We start from the raw sequence: 6,232 nt of genomic DNA, 5'->3' as shown, positions 1-6,232 counted from the left end.
AGGGATTTTCCTAGTATTTTGACTGATTCTGTGCAGTCACTGGTGAGGTGGAGTGTGAAGAGAATCCTCTAAACAATCGTCTCTATTTTATATGGCACCGTAATAAAGGACTTTGTGTAACTGTGGCGCCTCAGATGCTTCCTCTGACATGTCCTAATGTATAGCCCTGGTCCTGGAGGCCCCAAAGGACAGTTGTGATTGTAGACTCAAGCCCAATAACATGTAACAAATGTAGTGTCGTAACATCCTTACTCTCCGCAAACATGAATGTGAAATTGTTTTCTTTGCAAATTCACATTGGGGATGCTAATCATTGGGCCTGTGATCAAGTGAGCAAATTGTTATAGTTCCATCCCAGTCACGTAAAATTAGTGTCAGATTTGCCAAATGGAGGGCGAGGGAGAGCTTTTGTACGCGTCTCTGTGTGGGAGTAAAGGTGGTCACATCCCCCCCCCCTCTGGTTGCACATTCACATGCTGGTAGAAAATTAGGTAAAACGGATTTAAGTTCCTGCATTAAAGTCCCAGGGCCACTAGGAGCGCTGCCTCTGGATGGGTGTTTTCCTGTTTTCTTATGGCCGTATGCAGCTCATTGAGTGCGGTCTTAGTGCCAGCATCGCTATATGACTTATGTCAGATTGACTCTTAATACAGTTATTACAGCTCAATATAAACTTCAAAAACCCCTCTTGCCAGTTCTGTTGTTGGGTTCAGCATCTGGGCTCTCCTGCAGTCATAGCCCAAAACAATACTTAAAAGTGTCTGGATTGACTTCCTAAATTTGAATTGGAGGTTAATACAAAGCTCTGGATCAGCATTCCCAACAATAGTAAATTCACTACCATTCATTGACTGTTCAATCTAATCTAGCACTGTCTGCCTGCCTTCGTAATACTTCGGCATCTCAACTGACAAGCACATCAATAATAGTGTCTACGAATATATAGTCAGAACACAACGTATTGATCAGATGTCTGATGAAAGCTTGTGCAGTCAATGGGTTCAGCAATTTCCAAATGAACATTATACCTTTGTCATCAAGTTGTATATGTTCCCTGGAGCAATAGAGAGAGAGAAGGGTAAAATGAGAAACAGATTATCTGCCAAAGATTTATAAAATGGGATGGCGTCACGACGAGTCCAGATGTTCACTGCTTTTGATAATCGCATGCTGTGATAAAGTGCCTCGTGAAGATAGGACACATTTTCCATTGGGGGGTCTCTGGTAAATGGTCCAACTGGTTTAAGATAAGATACTATATGTCCCAAATGGCACCCTATTCCCATAGGGCTCCAGTCAAAAAGTAGTGCACTTTTGGTAATAGTGTGCCATTTAGGACGTGTGTCTGGATATTGATCTGCTCCACTTCTAACTGGTCTGCTGAGCTGTAGTACTATATTCTGCTCTATATTAGCACTGACTGGCATCAAAGAGAGCCATTTCCCCCAAGCTAGTCCTCTACACGTGTCCCAATGTTTTACTGTCAGGGTATTTTACCAGGCAGGTACCACACAAACATACACACTCAGTTGTTGGCTCAAAGTGCAGGTCAAGATAGGGTGCAGTCACACTGACCATGGTTTGGTCCCACACACACTCCCCCACTAAGGGACTCTGGATTTCCTCCCACACATACCTACACTGAGGGTACGAAACATTAGGACACCAACTAATATTGAGTTGCACACCCTTTTGCCCTCAAGGGCATAGACTCTACAAGGTGTCCATGTTGACTCCAATGCTTCCCACAGTTGGCTGGAATACCTATGGGTGGTGGACCATTCTTGATACACACCGAGAAACTGGTGAGCGTTAAAAACCAGCAGTGTTGCAGTTCTTGACACACTCAAACCGGTGTGCCGGTGACTTTCCCATTCACAATCTGAATGGCACACATACACAATTCATGTCTCAAGGCTTAAAAATCCTCCCCTTCATCTACACTGATTGAAGTGGATTGAAATGAATAAGGGATTATAGCTTTCACCTGGTCAGTCTATATCATGGAAGAGTAAAGAGTTCCTAATGTTTTTGTAAACTCAGTGTATATTACTAACCCTCTATACCTAAACATCTACACTGCTCAAAAAAATAAAGGGAACACTTAAAACAACACAATGTAACTCCATGTCAATCACACTTCTGTGAAATCAAACTGTCCACTTAGGAAGCAACACTGATTGACAATAAATTTCACATGCTGTTGTGCAAATGGAATAGACAAAATGTGGAAATTATTAGGCAATTAGCAAGACACCCCCAATAAAGGAGCTGTTCTGCAGGTGGTGACCACAGACCACTTCTCAGTTCCTATGCTTCCTGGCTGATGTTTTGGTCACTTTTGAATGCTGGCGGTGCTTTCACTCTAGTGGTAGCATGAGACGGAGTCTACAAACCCACACAAGTGGCTCAGGTAGTGCAGCTCATCCAGGATGGCACATCAATGCGAGCTGTGGCAAGAAGGTTTGCTCTGTCTGTCAGCGTAGTGTCCAGAGCATGGAGGCGCTACCAGGAGACAGGCCAGTACATCAGGAGACGTGGAGAGGCCGTAGGAGGGCAACAAACCAGCAGCAGGACCGCTACCTCCGCCTTTGTGCAAGGAGGAGCACTGCCAGAGCCCTGCAAAATGACCTCCAGCAGGCCACATGCTTCTGTTCTGACAATGTTCCCCAACTCTGAGGATTGTTTCTCCAGCAGGACAATGCTCTGTGCACACCAGCCAGGTCAATCAAAGTGTGGATGGAGGACCACCAAATCAAGACCCTGTCATGGCCAGCCCAATCTCCAGACCTGAACCCCATTTTAAAACCTCTGGAATGTGATCAAGAGGAAGATGGATGGTCACAAACATCAAACAAAGCCGAGCTGTTTGAATTTATGCGCCAGGAGTGGCATAAAGTCACCCAACATCAGTGTGAAAGACTGGTGGAGAGCATGCCAAGACACATAAAAGCTGTGATTGAAAATCAGGGTTATTCCTCCAAATATTGATATCTGAACTCTTCCTAAGTTAAAACATTAGTATTGTGTTGTTTAAAAATGAATATGAACTTATTTTCTTTGCATTATTTGAGGTCTGACAACACTGCATATATTTYTGTTCTTTTGACCAGTTATTTTCTGCAAACAAATGCTCTAAATGACAATATTTTTATTTGGAATTTGGGAGAAATGTCAGTAGTATATAGAATAAAACAAAAATGTTCATTTTACCCAAACACATACCTATAAATAGTAAAACCAGAGAAAATTATAATTTTGCAGTGTTCTCAATTTTTTCCAGAGCTGTGTATATTGTTAAATTATATTTCCACACTATGAGGTCGAAATAACACTCTGAAATTGTGAAAATGATCATAATGCCCTTTCTGTCTAAGCTATTTGAAGAAGAAAAAAAGGCTGGAATTTCAGCCTGTTTAGATGAGAGTGTTTGGCCTGCAGCATTATGTCACAAGGCAATCTGATTATAATAGAACAATTACTAGTCCTATGTTATTTGCATATATCCTCCTACACTGCTGCTGGCCCTGCCCGGTCATATTGATATTTCATTCCTGTTGGCAGTGTGCAGAGTTAGGCTACCAAATACCAAACTATTTCTGGAGTTACTTCCTACAATAATCTGTATTCAAATTTGAGTGTGAATGTAATTTCAGTTTGTCTCCTAATTCTAAACGGTAGCCTCAGGTAGATATTTTCTTCAAAAGTTCGAAGAGTAGAATTGATACAAATGTCATTTGCTAGAGCTGTGACAAATATTACTGGCTTGCTAAAGTTCATACTAACTCTCCCGACTCAATTACTGAAATGCCTTCTTTGGTAGTCTCCCCGAAAAACAGCATCCACAGGCTGCAGCTTGTGCAGAACAGAGCTGCCAAGGTCTTCACAGGAACCYGGAGATCTGCCCACATCACCCCCATTCTAGCCTCTCTCCACTGGCTACCCATCCAATTCAGAATCAACTTCAAAATCCTCCTGTTAGTCTTCAAATCCCTTAATGCTTCTGGTCCCCAATACCTCAGTGAACTCCTCAGCCCCAAACAGTCTTCACGTTCACTCAAAGACACGCCTAAAAACAGTGTCTCCCCACCCCTACAGGCCCCAGACCACCACTGCCTTTAAGTCTGAACTCAAGAAACACTTCTTCAAACTGGCTTTCGCTTAATGTGATCTATGTTGTGCTATCAGTTGTTGGTCTTAAACATTATTTTCAAGTTATATTGTTTTGTCCTTGTCACCTCCCTTATTATTTTCTGTATTTTGTATAGTACTAGACCGCTAGCTATCTTTTCATTTCTGGTGTATTTAGCCCTATAATAAAGCTTTTTGATTTTAATGGTTACTCTCAATGTAAAGAGCTTTGTGATTTACGTCTGTAAAGGAAAATCGCTCAACAAATGTAATTTACTATTATAATAACTTTCTATAGTTGATACAATATGTAATTGGGTAGAGTTGTTACAAATGTAGGCTAGCTTTGTGTGAAGGGAGAGCTAATCGCCTATGCAGTAGCCTATCTATCTAGATGGTAGCCTAAAAATCATTTATAGCTCAGATGTTTTTCACAAAGATTAGACTAGATCATGCATTACAGCTTACCAAATTATGTTGTGTTCCATATTTCCACTGTTTCACCCAACACGTCCAGTACAGGACTACCTGTAGTTTATCATAGGTGCCTCTTACTTATATTGTCAAATAGTGCTGGTTGGTATATTATGAAGATTTGGATACAGGTTTAATGATACCTAATGTAGACCATTTATGAACTAGTGAGTAAACTGAATACCTCAATCATAATTATCATGCATTAATAACGGCAGAAGTGTTCCAAAATTACTGGAATATAACATGTTTTTGATAGCATCATCATCAATTCTTGTCAAACACTTTTTTTGGGGGGGCTAAATCTTTATTAATTTGGTCATTTTCTTGTGTGTGTGTGTGTGGGGGGTGGGGGGGGGGTACAGGCACAATACACACATTTGTATAATTTCATAGTTAGCTCGCATCCACCCATGGCTACCACTTAAAAAGAATACTTTCTTTTTTTAAGTACGCAAATACAAAGCATTGATCACCATGATCATACCACAGAGCCAAAAAGTCAACTCCCACCCCATTCCCCCAACCATCCAACATGTCTCCATCCCCCCTAGCAACTAGGGTTGCTTGTCAGTCCAATTTAATATATATATATATATATATATATATATATATATATATATATTATAGACATGAGTCCTTTCGGGAGCCCAGATAATTCATTTATAAATTCCCTCATTGGATGGTTCGGTAGTTGGGTTTCCCAAAGAACTCCATAGGCTGACTCAAGTTGTAAATATAGAAAAAGGAGTTGCCTGGTAATGTGTATACGCATTTCAAATCTTGGAATATTCTCAAACCATTACTGTCTATGATATAAGCAAGAGTATAAAAGCTTRACAAGGGTATAAAGCTTGACATAAAACACCTTGACGCTCATAACTCAAACCTTCCAACTGSTTTCTTTGCATTGTCTGTCTTTTCCTTGTGTTCCCAGGTACATGGCCATCGTCCACCCTATGAAGCCTCGCATGAAGTACCAGACGGCCTACAGCCTGATCCTGGGCGTGTGGATCGTACCGATCGTCATCTCCATCCCCTCTACCTACTTTACTTCTGAGACCACATACCCGCACATCTCCAGTCAGAGCCACAAGACCGTCTGCGCCCAGATCTGGCCCGTGGGATCACCAGCTCTACTACCGCTCCTACTTCCTCTTCATCTTTGCCCTGGAGTCCGCCGGGGACATGGCCGTCAAGGCCCTGTGCTACGCCAGGATCTTGCGGGAGCTGTGGTTCAAGAGCGTGCCTGGCTTCCAGACAGAGCAGATCCGGAAGCGGCTGCACAGGCGAGGAGGACGGTGGTGGTGCTGATTCTGGTGCTGGCTGCCTACGTGCTCTGCTGGGCGCCATACTACGGCTTCACACTGGTGCGGGACTTCCACCCCACACTGATCTCCAGGGACAGAAACTCCCTGGAGGCCTTCTACATTATCGCGTGCACTGCCATGAGCAACGGGGTYATCAACACGCTGTGTTTCGTGAGCGTCCGCGACAACGCCAAGTGCATGCGGACAGTGAYCGGGCTGCTCTGGAAGTCTGTCAAATGTGCAGCGGAACRACGGCGGATGAGCACACCTCGTCTTTACGCACGACAGAGGATGTAGAGTGCACACGCCTGAGATAG

The 6,232-nt window shown here is 42.9% G+C and overlaps 1 pseudogene; it reads left to right on the top strand.

The window, feature by feature from the left end:
* LOC112080818 (prokineticin receptor 2-like) overlaps positions 1-6,232 on the top strand; it is an 8,414-nt pseudogene extending 2,182 nt beyond the window's left edge.

Source organism: Salvelinus sp. IW2-2015, unplaced genomic scaffold (assembly GCF_002910315.2).
Source record: "Salvelinus sp. IW2-2015 unplaced genomic scaffold, ASM291031v2 Un_scaffold16521, whole genome shotgun sequence".
Taxonomy (NCBI): domain Eukaryota; kingdom Metazoa; phylum Chordata; class Actinopteri; order Salmoniformes; family Salmonidae; genus Salvelinus; species Salvelinus sp. IW2-2015.
This window is presented reverse-complemented; position numbering and strand designations above follow the sequence as displayed.